General features: G+C 47.7%; 2 long non-coding RNA genes across 6 annotated transcripts in view; one reads left to right on the forward strand and one right to left on the reverse strand.

The window, feature by feature from the left end:
- The window catches only part of LOC116068925, a 21,085-nt gene extending 6,551 nt beyond the window's left edge, over positions 1 to 14,534 (reverse strand). For 2 of the 5 annotated variants that reach the window (XR_004109764.1, XR_004109756.1), the window contains exons 1-4: positions 11,476 to 12,422; positions 6,219 to 6,331; positions 4,278 to 4,366; positions 2,585 to 2,671 (exon numbers count right to left, since the gene is read on the reverse strand). This is a non-coding gene — a long non-coding RNA (uncharacterized LOC116068925). Of the gene's footprint in view, positions 1 to 2,584; positions 2,672 to 2,805; positions 2,857 to 4,277; positions 4,367 to 6,218; positions 6,332 to 11,475; positions 12,423 to 12,658; positions 12,783 to 13,731 lie in introns of those variants that run through there. The other 3 variants (XR_004109763.1, XR_004109762.1, XR_004109761.1) reach the window with 3 other exon arrangements.
- LOC116068937 lies at positions 7,668 to 8,622 on the forward strand. Its single transcript, XR_004109765.1, has 2 exons — positions 7,668 to 7,874; positions 8,386 to 8,622. It is a non-coding gene; the product is annotated as an uncharacterized LOC116068937 (long non-coding RNA).
- Positions 14,535 to 18,249: the final 3,715 nt, after the last annotated feature.

The following is an 18,249-nucleotide window of genomic DNA, read 5'->3' on the forward strand; positions in this document are numbered from 1 at the left end:
ATTAAGCTGGAGAGGTGGCTCAGGGGTCAAGAGCACTTGTGTTCTTCCAGAGAACTTGAATTTGGTTCCCAGCACCAGGCAGCTCACAAACAGCTATAACTCCAGCTCCAAGGGATCCAACTCCCTCTTCTGGCTTACACACACACACACACACACACACACACACACACACACACACAGAGTCTAAGGATAGAGTCCTTGCCTTGCACCTTACAAAGGTCTGGGTTTGATTCCCAGCACTGAGTAAACTGGGTGTGAAGTGACTGAGGAGATGGAGACAGGAAGTCGAGGATCCAGAGTCATTCTGACTGAGTGTGAGGCCACTGTGGGCTACCAGAGACCCTATCTGGAAACAAAGCTAGCCAGCTAGCTATCTGGCTAAATACATAACTAGCTAACTAACTAGCTAACTAACTAACAAGCACAGGCCTTTACCTAATGCCCGTTTTCTAAATCATAGCGGTGTCTGGGTGCGAAATCAGAAGGGCGAGACTGGAGTGCCATCTAATGCCGTTTACTCTAGCAGTCTGGCCCTTGTCAGCATTGGCGAGCCAACCCCAGCTCAAGCAGTGCCTCGGCAGCCATGAGCAGAGGGAGCCAGACACGAGTGAGGCCTCTGGCAAATTCAGCAGTGAGGATGGTTATCACTCAAAGGGACTGGTCAGTGACAAGTGGCGTTGATGTCTCGGCTAAGTGACGAGGCAGAGGGAGCCGGAAAGGTGAGAGGGAGATAAACCGGGTGGAGTGTCCCCCGCAGCAAAATCTATTAGCCTAGGGTACTGAGCTCTCATTGAGGGTTTGGGTTACCTTCCCAGATAGTATTTCTTTCCTTCCTTTCTTTTAGTTTTTGGTTTGTTTGTTTTTGTTTTATTTTTTCAAGACAGTTTCTCAGTCGGGCAGTGGCAGTGCACGCCTTTAATCCCTTCATTTGGGAGGCAGAGGCAGGTGGGTTTCTGAGTTCGAGGCCAGCCTGTTCTACAGAGTGAGTTCCAGCCAGGGCTACACAGAGAAACTGTCTCAAAAACAACAAAACAAAACAAAACAAACAAATAAAAAAAAAAAAAAAACCAAAGACAATTTCTCTGTATAGCCCTGGCTGTCTTGGAACTTACTCTGCAGACCAGGCTGGCCTTGATCCACCTGCAGATCTGCCTATCTCTGCCTCCTAAGTGCTGGGATTTAAAGTGTCCATCACCACTGCCCGGGGCCCTGATCGAATTTTCTTTCCTTTTTTTAAAAAAAAAATTTTTTTTTAATTTTTTAAAATATTTTTTAAAGATTTATTTATGATTATATGTAAGTACAATGCAGCTGTCTTCAGACACACCAGAAGAGGGCATCAGATCTCATTACGGATGGTTGTGAGCCACCATATGGTTGCTGGGATTTGAACTCAGGACCTTCGGAAAAGCAATCAGTGCTCTTAACCACTGAGCCATCTCTCCAGCCCCTGATCGAGTTTTCTAATTGGAAATCACAAACAGGAAACTACTCCTAACACTAGCCCTGACTGGGTACCAGCTTGGGTCACATCTTCAGACCACCTGCCAGACGTAGAACGGGAAACAGTCGGAAAGTGAAGCAGGCAGAGATCAGAGGAAGGAGGGACACGCACTGTGCACCTTTCCACCGGCACACACAGAGGGGAGACAGCTGGTGAGGAGGCACAGTGAATTCAGAAAGCCTGATGCAGGACCCACCCAATTCTATCTGCATTAACCGTGGGAGCAGAACCTGTGCTCCAGCCAATCGGGTGTTAGGAATTAAGGGGTTTAGTACAAGAATGAGAAGTTGCACACCGAGTAAAGCCAGGGATGCAAAGTTCTGAAAAAGGGACGAAGAGTCGCCAATATCTTGTGTCATCGTGCCCAGCCTGGCCTGGGTCAACATTTCCCACCAGCAAGGCAGGGCAGGCTGCCCTCATGGGCCTTCTTGGGAGGGATGAGGTCTGCAGCTTCTAAGAAGCTCCTAGAGGTGGCTGTGGGGTCACTGTTGGTGGCAGAGTGACAGTCAGGGTGAAGATGTGCAGAAGCTTATCTATGTCTCTTACCACCTCGCTCCTAGTAACCTAGGTGTGCCATCGATACTTGGTTTTCTACTTCTTCCCGTGTCACGTGCTCCTTGGCGTCAGATGGCTGTAACCCACAGCCTCACATTTCAGGGAGTTCCATAAAATGGAGGCCAATACAACTAAGGGGGACAGAGGACAACCCTATGCTCATCAAGGGAAGAGGCCATCTGGGTTGGTAGAAATTCTAGAACAGCCAATGGGGAGAAAGAGAGACAGATGGACAGACAGACTTGACTTCTAGGAAGTTCTGGAAGCTCGGAGAATGGAGGGTTGGTGGAAAAAAAAATCATAGGATAGTCAGGGCATGGAACGTGGCGTGACAAAACATCTCTCCTTGGGCCCATATTTGCCTCTTTCTGTTTTGTTTCTTTTTCTCTCATGTTTTCTTTTCCGTTAAGACAATGTCTCACTGTGCAGCCCAGGCTGACCTCCAGTTTACAGCAATTCCCCCACCTCAGCCTCCTCCTCCTGAGTACTGGGATTTACAGAAGGGAGCCACCAGACCCAGCTCACCAGCTTCTTCCTTCTTTTCTCTGGGTCGTGCCTTATCCTTCCAGAGTCTCAAGCCGCACACAGCTCTCTGTGGTCAAATTCACACAGCTACTTGACAAAAAAGAAAAGCAGTGTTGTCCCACAAGCTTTACCGAGAAAAAAAAAAAATCCTTGGCTGAATTCTCCCTGTGTCAGGTGAGTGAGGTGCTGTCATGGTTGTCATGGATGCCCCTGCTACACACCTGGGAAGGAAGAGACCAAGGAACTGTGACCAGCAGCCTCTTCATAACAATCTGGAAGAGAAAGGAACTAATCCCAAGGAATAAAGTGTTCTCCCCAAAGTGGTCACAGCAATTTGTGACCAACTGCCAGTCCACAGAACTGTTTTGCAAGAAAGAAAACTCCTTGCAGGAGGTGATATGAGAGACCTGGAGAGACTGCGATTCATTCAGCCACTGAGTTATTAACAAGGAAGACCAGGGACTCGCCAAGATCATGCTCACTGAATCAATGAGTAGTCTGGCTCACAGACCACTCAGGAGATTTGAGCTGTTATGAATGCATCTTCCAGCACACAGCCAAACTTTGTTTTCCTGGACAGAAAGAACACGCTGGGTCTGGAGGGATTTCTCAGAGGTTAAATGATAAAAGGCATGATTTGGAATCTAGTAAGACCTCAGCATGAGGTCTGTGTGTCTGTGTGTATTTAAGACTGCTAGGGAAGGGAAACAATAGGAAGTAGCGTGCCTCTGAGGATTGGGTTGGCCTTGGACTAGCTTGTTTGGGGTGCCTTGGGTAGGCAGGCAATTTGATTTGCCTCAATCCTTTGGTTTTGTTTTGTTTTTTTCTGGATGGTCTGGAGATCTTTCTCTCAAGTTTCCCACCAAGTCCAGTAGTCCATGGCCACAGGTTCTTAAGTGAACGTCACACTGCCATTGGCCTCGACAGCCTGGCTACAGAATCTGGAGGCTGAGAACTGAGTGCAAACAGAGACCCAAACTCATAAGAACAGGTCAGAAAGATACACGCGCCACAGAGGCAGCCCTTCAAAAACACATCCAGGGCAAAACCAGCCCACTGGCTCGTGTTCAGACCTGGAAGACGCGCTAGTCCCACAGGTGGGGAACAGTATCCTGTGAAGAAGGGCCAGACAGAGACCATTGCAAAGACCACACCCTCTTCCCACTAAAGGCCACGCCCTCTTCCCACAGGTGGGGAACAGTATCCTGTGAAAAAGGGCCAGACAGAGACGATTCAGCTTTACAGCGGCAAAGACCACACCCTCTTCCCACTAGAGGCCGCGCCCTCTTCCCCCGCCATCGGAGGCACAGCACGCCTCTGAATACTCAGACTGAATACCTAGGTGTGCAGAATGAGTCCCAAAAATTGTTCACTAAGTAGGAGGAAGGAGAGACTTCTCTTCAAGCTCAAGATGGTGGGAAGGATCCCAGTTCAACTCAATTCAATCCAAATCAAAGGCCTTTGAGGTCTTTGGGGAGTGTTAGGCATGCTCTTGGGATGCATACAAAGGAGCAGAGGGACAGGGGAAGGGATTGGGCTTCAGTAAGAGCCAACAAGAGTCTCAGGTGAGTCTCACAGAACAGCTCTTTAGAAGTGTCTCACTTGAGACACAGGGAGTTGAGTCCGGAAAAATCCTCATCAGGCAGAGACTGCACACACTTTACCTTCTGGAGACGACATAAAGGTATTTCACCTGTGACTGTGAGCAGCCAACACGGGTGCAGGAATGAAGGCTTCAGTGTTGAAGAAGGGGCCATGTCAGTACACCCTGGCACCAGACATCTATGGGAAGATGAATGAGTCTCCTTATTGAATATCTAGAATGGGCCCCAAAATAAAACTGTAAGTTGGCTAAATGCCACCGATTCCCAAATGTCTACTAGCCTTGGCATAGTTGGAAGTTGGTCCAGGATTTGACAGAGCTGTCAATATGAATAAGGAGAAATGGAAGATAGATTCTGGGTACCCTAGCCTATCATCAGAACCACAGAGAAGACAGATTCTGGGGCCCTGGTTCAGGGATTTACTACTTGAAGGTCTTAGCACCCAGAAACGGCGGCAGATATGGGCGGGTCCACAGACCTGTCGTCAAGGCAACGGCCACCATATTCCCAGGATCCATTGGGTTCAGCTCCCACCTTTACCTGGACTGCTACGTCACGACATATATATATATGAGTACTTTCCTCCACCTCTTTCTCTTTTTCCTCTCTCTCCCTTCTCTCTTTCTGCGCCGCGGTCCCCACTCCCCCTTAATTAAACCTCTTACACGTGGAGCTGTTTGTGCCTGGTGTCTGCAGACGCGTCCGCCGCGACTCGAACCCCAACAGAAGGTCTGAGGAAAAACCCTGAAAATCTACTTTGGTATGTGGATTTAAGTTATTCCATATGAGAGCAGTCTCCAGCCTATGACATCTAGTGATCAAGATGGTGGGACTGCTCTGAAGACTGTCTGGCAATCTAACTAAAGAGTGTTATTACCAGGCATGTAGTTCTCAAATATAATCACAGAACTTAGGAGGCTGAGGCAGGAGAACCCTGAGTTTGATGTTCACTCCTTTTTTTTTTTTTTTTGTGGTTTTGGTTTTTTTCGAGACAGGGTTTCTCTGTAGCCCTGACTGTCCTGGAACTCACTCTGTAGACCAGGCTGGCCTCGAACTAAAAAATCAGCCTGCCTCTGCCTCCCAAATGCTGGAATTAAAGGTGTATGCCACCACCACCCGGCCTGCTTGTTTATTTTGTAAAGGAAGTACCCTGAATAGCCCTGGATGTCATAGAATTCACTACATAGACCAGATGGGTCTTGAACTTGCCATAATCCTCCTGTCTCTGTCTCCGGAGTGTCCATGCTCAGCCTAGTAATTCTCTTAGTTTTAAAGATGACATGAAGATTTTAAAAATTAATACGAATCAATATTGTGATAGCTCTATCAAAAAAATAAAAGAAAGGGAGGAAGGAAAAACTGAACTTAGTAAAATTACATATATTAGCAAAGCTGTGGGTCTGGACAGATGGCTTAGTGGTCAAGAGCACTTCCTGTTCTTACAGAAGACCCAGGTTTGATTCCCAGTACAGCCCCATGTAACTCTGGCTCCAGGGGCTCCCATATACAGGTAGTGCACATCAACTCATGCAAGCACACAGATACCTGCATGCAAGCGCATGTACATGTAAATATAATAGAGGAATGAACCTAAGGAGAAAAGATGCTGTCGCCTAGATCAAGAAGAAAGAAGTGAGAGAACAATGCCCGTCCTGCGGCTATGTGCTCACACCACACGCCATGCTGGATTCTGAATGCTGAGAAGCACAAAGGCTGACAGGATGTGACAAGGCACAAGTCAGGCCGAAAGGGTCTGCAAACTGTTTCCCACGGAGAAGGTTCCAAAGACAACTGAGGCAAAGGGGTTTGATACGATGCCTACGTTCTTCGCTCCATCTCAAGGGAGGCTACCGTGGGAGAGAGGCATAGCTTCCAGTCCTGATGATTCAGGAATGCTGAATGGCAGTGACGTGGCAGAGGAGGGTGTAGGAGATTCTTCAAAATTATAAGATATAATCTAAACTAAATCTAAATCTAAACTAATCTAAATCAAAACATTCTTCCCTGAGAGGGCACAGCTTGCAGGTTACCTGGAGATCCGTGTCTGAGAGACCTGGAAGAGCAGGACCCCACCCTGAGGAGGTCATTGGCCAAGATGACAAACCAAGTTCCTTCCAAAGCCCCAAGCGTGTCACATAGGCTTCTGTGGGAGTAAAAATCAAACACATGGTCACTTGCTTGAAGAGCCTTTGCCTTCACCTGGTTAGAGGCAATGACCTGAGCTAAGTTGAGTTAGTTCCTCAAAGGCCTTGATGATTCTACATGTGGCTCTTGCCCTTCCTATGAAGACCTAAGGAGTTACAAATATCCTCAAGTGAACTCTAGCTACCCAATGATATCCTGGGTGTTCACAGCCTTGTAGTTTGACAGCACAGACATTTATCTTCACCATATGGATGTGTCCTAGTTAATGTTGCCAACTTGCCATAGTCTACAGTCATCTGACAGGAGAGTGTTGGTTGAGGAATTGCTAAAATCAGATTTGCCTGTGGGCACGTTTGTGTGTGTGTGTGTGTGTGTGTGTGTGTGTGTGTGTGTGTGTAGGGGGGTTATATTAATTATTAATGTATGCAGGGGGCCCAGCCCATTATGGGCAGCACCATCCATAGGCAGGTGGTTTTAAGCTGAATCAGAAAGCCAGTTGAACATTAGCCTGTGACCAAGCCAGAGAGCAATCCAACAAATAGCATTCAATCCTTGATGGCTCCTGACCTGGCATCCTTCAGTGACAGACAACTACCTGGAAACTGAAGCAGACAAACTCTTCCCTCTCTAAGTCCCTTTTATTCATAGTTTTACTACGACAACAGAAAGAAAACTAAACCAGGGCATACTGACCTCCCTAGATCTAGTCATTACCATAGATGGTTTTCTGTGGATGTGGCAAGGCCCCAAAGAGTAAATGGTGGATTCTTGACAGCAGAGAATAGCTTAAGAAGAAAGTGGGAGTGTGAGTCTTAGATTTTAAGTGATGAGAAATGGAATCTGTTAGTAAGAGATAAGAGGAAGAGGTTGCCCCATACCTCTCTCTGTGTTACTGTGCACAGCTTGGCTGGGGGAAGAGCGCTATATGCTAGTCTTAAGAGTTGAGCTTTCCTAAAAATAAATCATATTGTATCTTTATTGATGATTATAATTGTAATCACCTCTACACACTTCCTGATATATGTGTTTACCTATCAGTGTAAGTACCAACACAGCAGTGACTTCTCTCCAGGGACCAGGGTCCAGAGATAGGAGCAGCTGTCTCTCCAGGGACCAGGGTCCAGAGATAGGAGCAGTTATCTCTCTAGGGACCAGGGTGCAGGGATAGGAGCAGCTATTGCTGCCCTCTCTGTGATTCTCCATGGCACTTTATGCACAGTGGTAGTTCCCAGCAGCCACCTGCCCGGCAAGAACCGTATTCTCTTGCCCTCAACTGGGTCAGAGATCATATCTGAAATTGTGTTCAGAGGGAGACCCAGGCTTTCCATGAGACAGAAGCTGTAATGTGGAAACAGTGGGTGGGTGTAGCCTGCTGTTCTGTGACAGAGGTGGGGATAGAGGAGGAGAGGAAGCAGATGCCCAGAGAGGAGCTGAGACTGGGACAGGCATCTCTTGGCTGGGACCGGGGAACCGCCCACTTCTCTGGTTTTTATTGTTTCTGGAATCTGACACTTTCCTATCCTCCGGCATTAAGGAGCAGCGTGAGTACCTTCACGGATCTTTGACTTTCTGAAGCCCGGGGTGACGGAATGGGAATCAAATTTTCACTAAGAGTGTTTGACTGTGGAGTAAGGAGATCGGCTCTAATATGTTTGCCTGGAAAGACCAGCCCCAGGACTCTTCAGCTCCTTCTGGTCTGTCCCATGGCAGTTTTTGGGGACATTTCCCCAAAGGAGGTGTGGTGGGAGCTTTGCCTCAGCGATGCACTTCAGGCCCAGTGCTCTGCGGAGCATAAGCTGGCTTTCGCTATCAGAGTTAAACAGTCTGTTACCTCTGCCCTATAGGAAGGAGGTGGGTGCCCCTGGAGTTGTTGTCACGGGTAGTGACGTGCCAAGAGGCAGTTCCTTGGACAGCTGGGGCTCAGTCTCTGGCAGTGACCCCAGCATTGCCTTTCTCCACGCTTGGTCCCCACTTCTGCTGGGCACAGGCCTCGCGGTCAGAGAGGTCACCTCACTGTCTCGTTCTACACCTCTTGTTGACCTTTGTCCACAGACTCTGTACCTGGTTGTCATCACCAAGAACCTTGTACCGACATCTGGGAGGTTCCTCGTGCTGCAGTCTACTCTCATTTGCGTATAGTGCCTGACTCCATTTATCTGGGAGCCTGGAGGCCTGTGTCCTGCTTGGTTTTGCATCTCTGGTCTCTAGTACAGTGGAGAGCTTACCCGTGTCCATAAACATCTCTGGAGTAAATGACTGAAAGAGCAAATAAATGATTAAACCAGCTCAGCTCTGTCCCTTCCATAATGACATCAAGAATATTCTGGCTTTCTCTAGTCATGTTTGTGGGGAAGAAGTGCATACATGTATGTGCATGTGTGAACACAGGTGCACTCAGCTGTGCGTGTGTGTGTGGAAACAAGAGGTTGCTGTCTTTCTCTACTGCTTCTTAGTTTTTGAAACAGAGTCTCTTATGACACCTGGAGCTCACTGTTTTGGTCAGACTGTCCATTGGGTCAGTCAGCCTGTGGGGCTCACCTGCTGTCCCTTGCTCGCACCAGGTTACAGATGCGAGCTGCTAAGCTCAGCTTTTACACCAGTACCAGAGATCTGGATTCAGGTCCTTAAATCTGTGCAGCAGGCACTTTGCCCACTGGGGCCATCCCTCCAGCCCCCGATGTTTCTGTCTCATTAAAACTTTAAATTGTATTTATTATGTGTTTTGTGATGTGTGTGTGGGGGGGTTGGGTACACAGCCCAGGGCATGCTGGTGGGGGTTAGCAGACGACTTTCTAGTCTCTCTCGCTCTGTCTTTATGTGTGTCCAAGGGTCTGACTCGTCTGGCTTTCATGGCAAGTGCACTTGTCTGTTGAGCCAACTCCCTGGCCACCGATGCTTCTGTGGTGGTAGTTGTATCTTTTTTCTTCCCTATACGAAAGACTATGAAACAAAGGCCTTTCTTTTCAAACCTACTAGCACCAGGCTATACATACTGGGCAACCATCCTTACAGATGTGTGTGTGTGTGTGTGTGTGTGTGTGTGAAAGAGAGAGAGAGAGAGAGAGAGAGAGAGAGAGAGAGAGAGAGAGAGAGGAGGGGGGGGAAGCGAGATTTGTTTTGGTTGTTTTGATTTTACAAAGCTTTCAATAGCAACCCTCTTTTCTCTGGAGTTTCGAAATGGTAATTACTTTCCTGCCCTGTCCTTGTCCCTTCCCTCCTGTGGCCTACGGTCACCACCTCAACTCCAAATGACCTTTGGCATGAACTATCAAGAAAACGTTTTGCTCAAACATCAGAGAGAGGGGCAGCCAATTAGCTGTCCTGGCTACACACTGGGAAGTCCTCCAGGACACATTCCTGCCCTTTGTCACTTGCTGAGAAGAGCAAACAAACCTGGGGGTAGCTCTCCAGTGTCCTGGCCCAGATGTGCTTGATGCTCTGGTGACCTCCCTGGGGGACACACACTCTGGCTAAGTCTCTCAAACCACAGGCTGCTGCTTTTTCTTCCCCCTACCAGGCAGGGAGAGGGGCCGAGTGGCTGGCTCCATCCTAAGGCTGTGGTGGATGGATAGAGGATGAGGAGAGCCAGATGGGAGACGCCACAGAGAAGCCCTCTGCAGGGCTGGACCACCTCTCACAGTCCTCGGCTCCTTCTCCCAAGGGACACCACCCATCGCATGGCCAGGCAACCCACACTGCAGTGCTTCCATGCCTCTGGGCTCTCCGGGCGGCAACAGCTCTGCTGTCATCCCAGGTCCACATCACCTTCAAGTGGCAGGGTGGCTCTGGGAGGGGACTGAATGTGTACAGAGGGGATTCACAGGGAGGGGAGCTAACATGCAATTGCCCAAGTGCGACTTCCCTCCTGTGCCCTCTCTTCTCCCTGTCCATTAGCAAGACTATGAAGTTGTATATGTTCTGAATTAGCAAGAATCCTCTCTACACAACCTCTTTTTCTCATGTCTGGTTCACTAAGGACTGTTTAATCTCCCAATTTCCCACGCATTAGGCAAGACATGAAATTGATGGAATATTATTCAGAAGAAGGAAAAGAAGGAAAAAGAAGGAAATTGGCAGGGTGTAGTGATTTACACCTTTAGTCCCAGCACTTGGGAGGGAGAGGCAGGTGAATTTCTTTGAATTTGAGGCCAGACTGGTCTACATAGTAAATTTCAGGACAGCCAGGGCTACAAAGAGAGGCCCTGCCTCAAAAACAAACTAACCAACTAACAAACGAACTAACTAACTAACTAACCAACAAAGTAAAATAAAATTTAAATTAAAAATTAAGGGCTGGAAACATGGCTCAGAGGTTAAGAGCACCAGCTGCTCTTGCAGAGGTCCCTGGTTCAATTCCCAGTACCCACACGATAGCTCACAACTGTCTATAACTCCAGTTCCAGATGCTCTGACATCCTCACACAAACATACATACAGGCAAAGCACCAATGCACATAACAATAAATAAATAGTCGGGCAATGGTGGTGCACACCTTTAATCCCTCAGCACTTGGGAGGCAGGCAGGCAGATTTCTGAGTTCCAGGCCAGCCTGGTCTACAAAGTGAGTTCCAGGACAGCCAGGGCTATACAGAGAAACCCTGTCTCAAAATAAATAAATAAATAAATAAATAAATAAATAAATAAATAAATAAATAAAAATACTGGGCTGGTGAGATGGCTCAGTGGGTAAGAACACTGACTGCTCTTCCGAAGGTCCTGAGTTCGGATCCCAGCAACCACATGGTGGCTCACAACCATCCATAATGAGATCAGACGCCCTCTTCTGAAGACAGCTACAGTGAATTACACCAGATTGAGAGGGGCCGGAACAAGCGGGGCCAGCAGAGGTCCTAAGTTCAATCTCCAGCAGCCACACACATGATAGCTCACGGCCATCTGTACAGCTACAGTGTACTCATAGACATAAAAAATAAATAAAATCTTAAAAAAAAAACCAACCAACCAACCAACCAACCATACATACATATGTGTGTGTGTGTGTGTGTGTGTGTGTGTGTAGGAATAATTTAAAAATGAACAATAAGTAAAAAGGAGGAGACCCTGTCATTAGGAATAGCGCTGATGAAGACTAATTCTCCGTATGGCTTCTCTTATCTAAAAATGTGAAAAGCAAAACTCACAGGAACAATGGACGCTGGTGACCAGGAGTTGGGGGAGGGGAGGGCAAAAGGACCCTGACTTCTTACGAGGTGAGTAAGTTGTAGCTGTGAGGTATTGATTGCGTGGAGACGTCAGTCATGCGTGAAACCCTCGAAGGAAGCAGTCCAGTGTTGTTAGCACAGAGACGGAGATTAAAGGGATAAAGATAGCAAGGGAGATGGGGACGGGGAAGTGAGCTCTGTGTGAAGAGATGACTGTGTTAAGGGTCTGGCTGTGATAAACGTGTCACCGTGTACACACACGGAGAGCCTTCTGCTTCGGCCCACTGTGCTACACGGCAGCCCGCCTCCACAGGCCCCTGTGGCCAGACCAACCGCTCCCTGTGCCCCCGTGGCCAGACCAACCGCTCCCTGTGTCCCCGTGGCCAGACCAACCGCTCCCTGTGCCCCTGTGGCCAGACCAACCGCTCCCTGTGCCCCTGTGGCCAGACCAACCGCTCCCTGTGCCCCTGTGGCCAGACCAACCGCTCCCTGTGCCCCTGTGGCCAGACCAACCGCTCCCTGTGCCCCTGTGGCCAGACCAACCGCTCCCTGTGCTCCTTGCCTCACAGACCATAATGCCAGATGAAAACTCCCTCCCGTAAAGCAGACGTTTAAAACAGATCTGATTCTTAGTTGTCAATCACACCTCTAGAAGGCCTTAAAAAACAAGTATGATGCCATATACCGGTAATGCCAGCTTTTGAGAAGCTGAGGCAGGAGGAACAAGGATTTAAGATCAGCCTCATCTACACAATGAGTTTGAGGCCAACTTGGGCTGCATGAGACCTTGCCAAAAAATATAAAATAAAGTAAAACAAAAGAACAATAAAGGCTGCTCCCGCCCTTTACATTGATTCAGTGCAAAATAAGCACATGCTGAATACAGAAAACACTAAAATAAAAATAACTGCTCTAATCATTAAAAAATATATATATATATGAATTCTTCTGTTATATTTCTGGCTGGCTGTCTCTAACTTTCTCACAAGAAACTGAGTCTCAACCCTGTTTTCAGGGCTTCAAAATAACAGAAACACAGGTCTGAAAAACTGGGGGTAAATTGCACCCAGTGGCCCATGCCTGTAACCCTGGCTATCAGGGAGCTTGGGGCAGGACTTTCTGGAATAAGGAGGCAAAGCACCTCAGGGCCTGGAAGGCTTACCTTGAGTGATTCTATAACACAGGAATAGACTTCTTTTTTTTGTTTGTTTGGTTGGTTTTTTTTCCGAGACAGAGTTTCTCTGTGTAGCCCTGGCTGTCCTGGAACTCACTCTGTAGACCAGGCTGGCCTCGAACTCAGAAATCTGCCTGGCTCTGCCTCCCAAGTGCTGGGGTCAAAGGCGTGTGCCACCACCACCCTGCTCAGAAGTAGACTTCTTAAGATCTGGGAATGTTGAGGAGACCCTGTCAGAGCAATCTGATTACTCTTATGAATATGGGAAACAACCTAGAAATGCGATTGTTGTTCAAACACCTACAATTCATGACACTGTCTCAACAGCTGGGAAACCAGAAAATTGGTGTTGTTTCCTGAGAAGCTGGTTTTGGCAATGGAGTCCCTTGCAAACGTAGGAAGGACAATCTTGCTTGACTGTTAAACTCTTAGCTCTAGAGGAAGTAGTTACCTAAAAACCACACTGTTGATGTGTGCTAGCTGCTTCTTCCAACTTTTTTTTTTTTTCCAAGGTATTACAGAAAGAGTGCTGGTTAAGACTGACTGACTGGACTGTTCGCAGACAGTGCATTCAGAAGGCAGGGCTTTACAGTTAGAAGAGCTTGGCTACTCTAAATGAGAAGCCAACCAGAGTTGCTCAGGACATTTCTCAAAGGCCACTGAAGCTTCCCAGGCAAACCAAGAGCCAAGAGTAGGGAAAGTGAGAATAAGGTCTAAGTGTTTTCGCAGAAGTCTGGGTTCCAGACAGAGCGGCCCGCTCTTACGCTGGGTTGCTTCAGTGAGGCAGGCCCCATAAGAACCCCGTCTGTGAAAGACCTGGGGAGACCCTGGCTCATGGAGCCTGACTGAAGACTTTCAAGGGAATTATAAGGCTCATCAGTTTAAGTCGTCAAGCATCCAGGGAGGGGGAGGTCTTCACATCAGAAAACACGGTGTGACATTGTCACAGTTCCCTAGGGGACTTGGCTCAAAGCTGACTTTACATGATGCAAGAGAGGACAGTGGCACGGACCCTCCCAGAAGGACAACAGCCACACCTCTTCCGTAGTCCCCACACTCACAGTTCCATGCCCATTTCAGTTGGCCATGCCGTTACGTGTCATTGCTGCTCATTCATGAAATTCACTGAAAGAAGTGCCCCAGCGCTGACATTGCCGGGTGGACTCTTCAGTGCCCACTTTTCCCTGTGTTTGTTCTGCCGGATAAGGTGATGAGTCCTGAGACTCATCAGAACGCCACTCAGATTGTCAGCCTCGCTCTAGGTCCCAGCTCCTCCTCTCACCCTGCACCTGTGAACCTTTGTTTTGTCCACATTTATCTCCGGATGATTTTATTTCTACAGTCTGTGGCTGTCTCCTGGTACACAGCTGGAACTGAATTTACATCACATTGCCAATTGGGCCAAATATCTTCTTCTTCATATTTTTTATTGGTCACTTGAATTTTCTCTTTTGGGCCATTCAAAGTTTTTGGAGAGAGCTGTTGTTACATTACTCCTTCATGTTGATTTCTTCTCTGGGTCTCCTCCTTTCTGGGAAGAGTGCTACAAAGTAATCTCACTAGAGAACGAATAGTTCTATCAAAACCCTTGGTCTTAATCCCCTCTTATCTGTAGTTCATACCTGGCCTAGAAAAGCTGATCCTGTGATGCCCAGATACAATATACTGACAATGTAGTTGGGTAATAGAGAGTTTTCAGGGTCAGGGCTACCTACAGGTCTCTGTAGCAAGGTAGATGCCAGTCTGGCCCTATGGACTATGACTAAGTCACAAATGAACAAATGGGGATAAGAGAAATCAAGCAAAGCAGATGGTATCCGAGGCAGAAGGCAGTGCTTTTGGATAAAGGCAGTATGGTGTGTACACAAAGTGGGACGCTATTAAGCCTTTACAGGAAGGAAAACCTGCCATTTGTGACAGCACAAATAAATCTGGAAGACTTTTAAGTAACACTGGGAGGCGTAGAAAGAAGACTGGTGCGCGACCTCATTGAGACATGGGATCCAAACAAGTTAGATTCAGACAAGCAGAGGAAGCTGGCGGTCAGAGCTGCAGGAGGACTGCAGCAGTGCTGCTCAAACAAAGGAGCAAAGACGTTCAAGGAGCCTCCTGGCAGAGCGGGAGGAAGAAAACTTGTGCTCACTGACAGTAAAGCTCTTCATCCACATTCAGAAAAGAAATATAATCAGCAGACACTCCCAGGCAACGCTATCATTTCTTCTGCCCTTCCATTCGGGGATGGCATTTTCATCTCAGGTGTTTGGCGTCTGAATACTTCATCACAGTTAAAACTGCTAATCACAGTTTACTGATTCGATTAAGGTGATTATGAAGTTCCCTCCCCTCCCCCCACTTCCAGGAAGCAATAAACTTCCAAGTCTGAGGATGCTGAGATCATTCTAATTGCCACCTGGAAGGTGGCAGGCCAAAGTCTGCAGAAAGGAGTGTGAGATGTACCGGTGTTCACCGAGAGTCAGCAGGAACTGGATTGGCAGATGTGTGCATTCCTGTCACCGCAGGGAGCTGTTTCCAGCTTGACACAAGAACCTCCATCCGCTCCTATGAGAGGCCTGGAACTGCCGTGAACGGGGAACACATGGGACCTGTGTTGAGATTTGCTAGCAGAGAAATCTGCAAGGAAATAAAAAAAAATCAGAAAACCAGGAAAGAACTGTTGCAGCCCGTGGGCTTGTTCATAAACCCAGGCGTTTCTGAAGGCCGCTGTGTGGCAGATCACTGTGGTGGAGGCAGTTGGGAGGGTCTTGGGGGGGCCTTGGTTCTCTTCTGTGTGTTACTCTTCAGGCTGGCTTCTGTCACTGTGCCCTAAAGAGCTCCTCTGGGTACCCGATATTTACAAAAGAGAATAGACATCTTTTATCCAAAAATACCTGCCTGTTTCTGCCTTGCATATTCCTGTACTTTAGAGGTGCTTTGTTCCCCCAAGAGTTCAGATCCAGGAGGTGGTAGCAGAGCCTAGTGGTTAGAGCCTAGTGCCAGATGGTCAGGGTCCCTGGAGACATCACCTTGGAAAGGGATTGTTACAGTTATGGATGGCTCCGATCCTTAGGGAGAAGGAAAGAGTGGCAAGGTGGTATGTACATACCTATTATCCTAGCCCTTGGGGGAGGAGGCAAGAGGGTCAGGAGTTCAAGGCTAGACCGGGTCACATGAAACCTTGTCTCAAAACAAAACCAAAAGAGGCTCTGAGGATATGGTTCAGGGGATAAAGTGCTTGATGAGCAAGCATGGCATGAGTTCAGATCCCTGGCACCAAAAAAAAGCTGATATGGCTGGGCCCCTTTACAGCACCTAAGGGATCAAGTCACTGGGCCATGATACATGAATTTGGGTTGTTTTTTTTTTTGTTGTTGTTGTTGGTTGATTTTTGATTTTTCAAGACAAGGTTTCTCTGTGTAGCCCTGACTATCCTGTAACTCAATCTGTAGACCAGGCTGGCTTCAAACTCAGAAATAGGCCTGCCTCTACATTCCAAGTGCCTGGAATAAAGGCAAGAGCCACTACACCCAGCCAAGAGTTAGAGTTTTGAAAGGCATAGATATCGAAGGGCATTCTAGGCTAAAGGGACCCAGAATACAGCACTGCCCAGAGAGGACACTGAAAACAGAGGCAGTCTCAGAAAGGAAAGAATTGGATTTCAGTAATTACTCAATAGGATTTTTAGCAATGCCACACCATCCAAGTGAAATACATGGAGAAATACTTGGGACAGAATGGCCTGGTGTCTTAGTCAGGCTTTCTATTCCTGTGCAAACATCATGACCAAGAAGCAAGTTGGGGAGGAAAGGGTTTATTCAGCTTACTTCCACATTGCTGTTGATCACTAGAGGAAGTCAGGACTGGAACTCAAGCAGGTCAGGAAGCAGGAGCTGATGCAGAGGCCATGGAGGGATGTTCCTTACTGGCTTGCTTCCCCTGGCTTGCTCAGCCTGCTCTCTTATAGAACCCAAGACTTCCAGCCCAGGGATGGCACCACCCACAAGGAAACCTACCCCCTTGATCACTAATTGAGAAAATGCCCCACAGCTGGATCTCATGGAGGCAAGTCCCCAACTGAAGCTCCCTTCTCTGTGATAACTCCAGCCTGTGTCAAGTTGACACACAAAACCAGCCAGTACACCTGGGAAGGTGCTAGGAGCTGTCACTATAAGAGAAACAGACAGCCATTTGTTTACCGTGACACACAGGCTGATTCCAAGCACTTTCCTTATGGTGCTCATTTAAATCCTTAGACTCTTCCAGAGAGCTTCCTTTGGTTTTGTGTGGAGACAATCTCTATAGCCTCACATTTGCTACTTAACTGAGGGTGGCTTTGAACTCCACATCCTCTCACCTTCACTTCACAGGTGCTAGGACTATAGCTATGTGCTGGTTTGCCCTACTGTGGGTATCAATATTTCTATCACAGTTTTGTTAAAAAGGAAGTAGATACACAAGAAGCTATTTACCAAGGCCATCCAGCCAATCAGTGGTTGAGTACCGAGAATCTGGATGCTGGAGAGCTGGGCATGGGTAAGCTAGTTTAGGAATAGAAAAAGCCAATTAACCATTCATTAGCTCAAAATGCAGCAGCCCTCAATCTATGTGACTGTTCTGACCATACATTTCCTCAAATTTCTTTTGCTGTACATAGCCTTCCCCCCACCCCCTTATATCACCTGGAGTCCTTTCAGCTCCAAGTGCCTGGAAACACTTGGCTCAGCAGGTCAAGACCATAATGAAAAGTGTGACCATAAAAGAGAAAAGCCACAGTAGGCATCTGAAGAGTTAATAATCCAGTGGCTTCAGGTCATCAAGAACTTCATCTCATCTATTCTGTATCCTCAGTTGGTTACCACTCGAAGCTGTTCTCGTGATGGATGGAAAACAGCCACCCCACAAAGACAGACAGCGTCCACAGGCAAAGGTCTCAATCCCTGTGGTGTCTTTCTTTTATTCATGAGGAAACCTAGAAGATAAGATCTGCCTTCAAATCCTGATGCCTATACTTGGATTACACACCCATCCCAAATCAGTCTCTAGCAAAACTACCCGCAAAAGAAATGGTTTAGTGAAGTTCATGACCTCATGGAACACAACAAATCAAGAGTAACAAAGCCAGGCTTCTCTTAGAAAGGATAAAGCCTGCAGTGGAGTGGGAACTGGAGCAGGCAAAGACGGGGAGGGGGAGAGTGGTAGTGTGAAAGATGACAGGGTTGGTGGTCACAGGCCATCAGTAGACAGGCTGCTGTGCTCCCTGGAGCACTGTAATCCTCCCAAGGGGCAAAATCCTGGAGGGTAGGGGAGGATTTTGGTGATTTGAATAAGAATGGCTCCTTCTGGCTCATATTTGAATGCTTGGTCAAGGAGTGGCACTATTTGAAAGGATTAGGAGGTGTGGCCTTATTGGTGGAAGTGTGTCACTGGGCTCTGAGGTTTCCAAAGTCCATGCCAGGCCCAGTGTCTCTCTCTTTCAGCCTGTGGCCCAGGATGTAGCTCTAGGCTACTGCTTCAGTGCCTGGCATGCTCCCTGCCACAATGATAATGAACTAAAATGTCAATCCTCCAAAACTGGTTGGGGA

This window comes from Mastomys coucha, unplaced genomic scaffold (assembly GCF_008632895.1).
Source record: "Mastomys coucha isolate ucsf_1 unplaced genomic scaffold, UCSF_Mcou_1 pScaffold1, whole genome shotgun sequence".
In the NCBI taxonomy this organism is placed as follows: domain Eukaryota; kingdom Metazoa; phylum Chordata; class Mammalia; order Rodentia; family Muridae; genus Mastomys; species Mastomys coucha.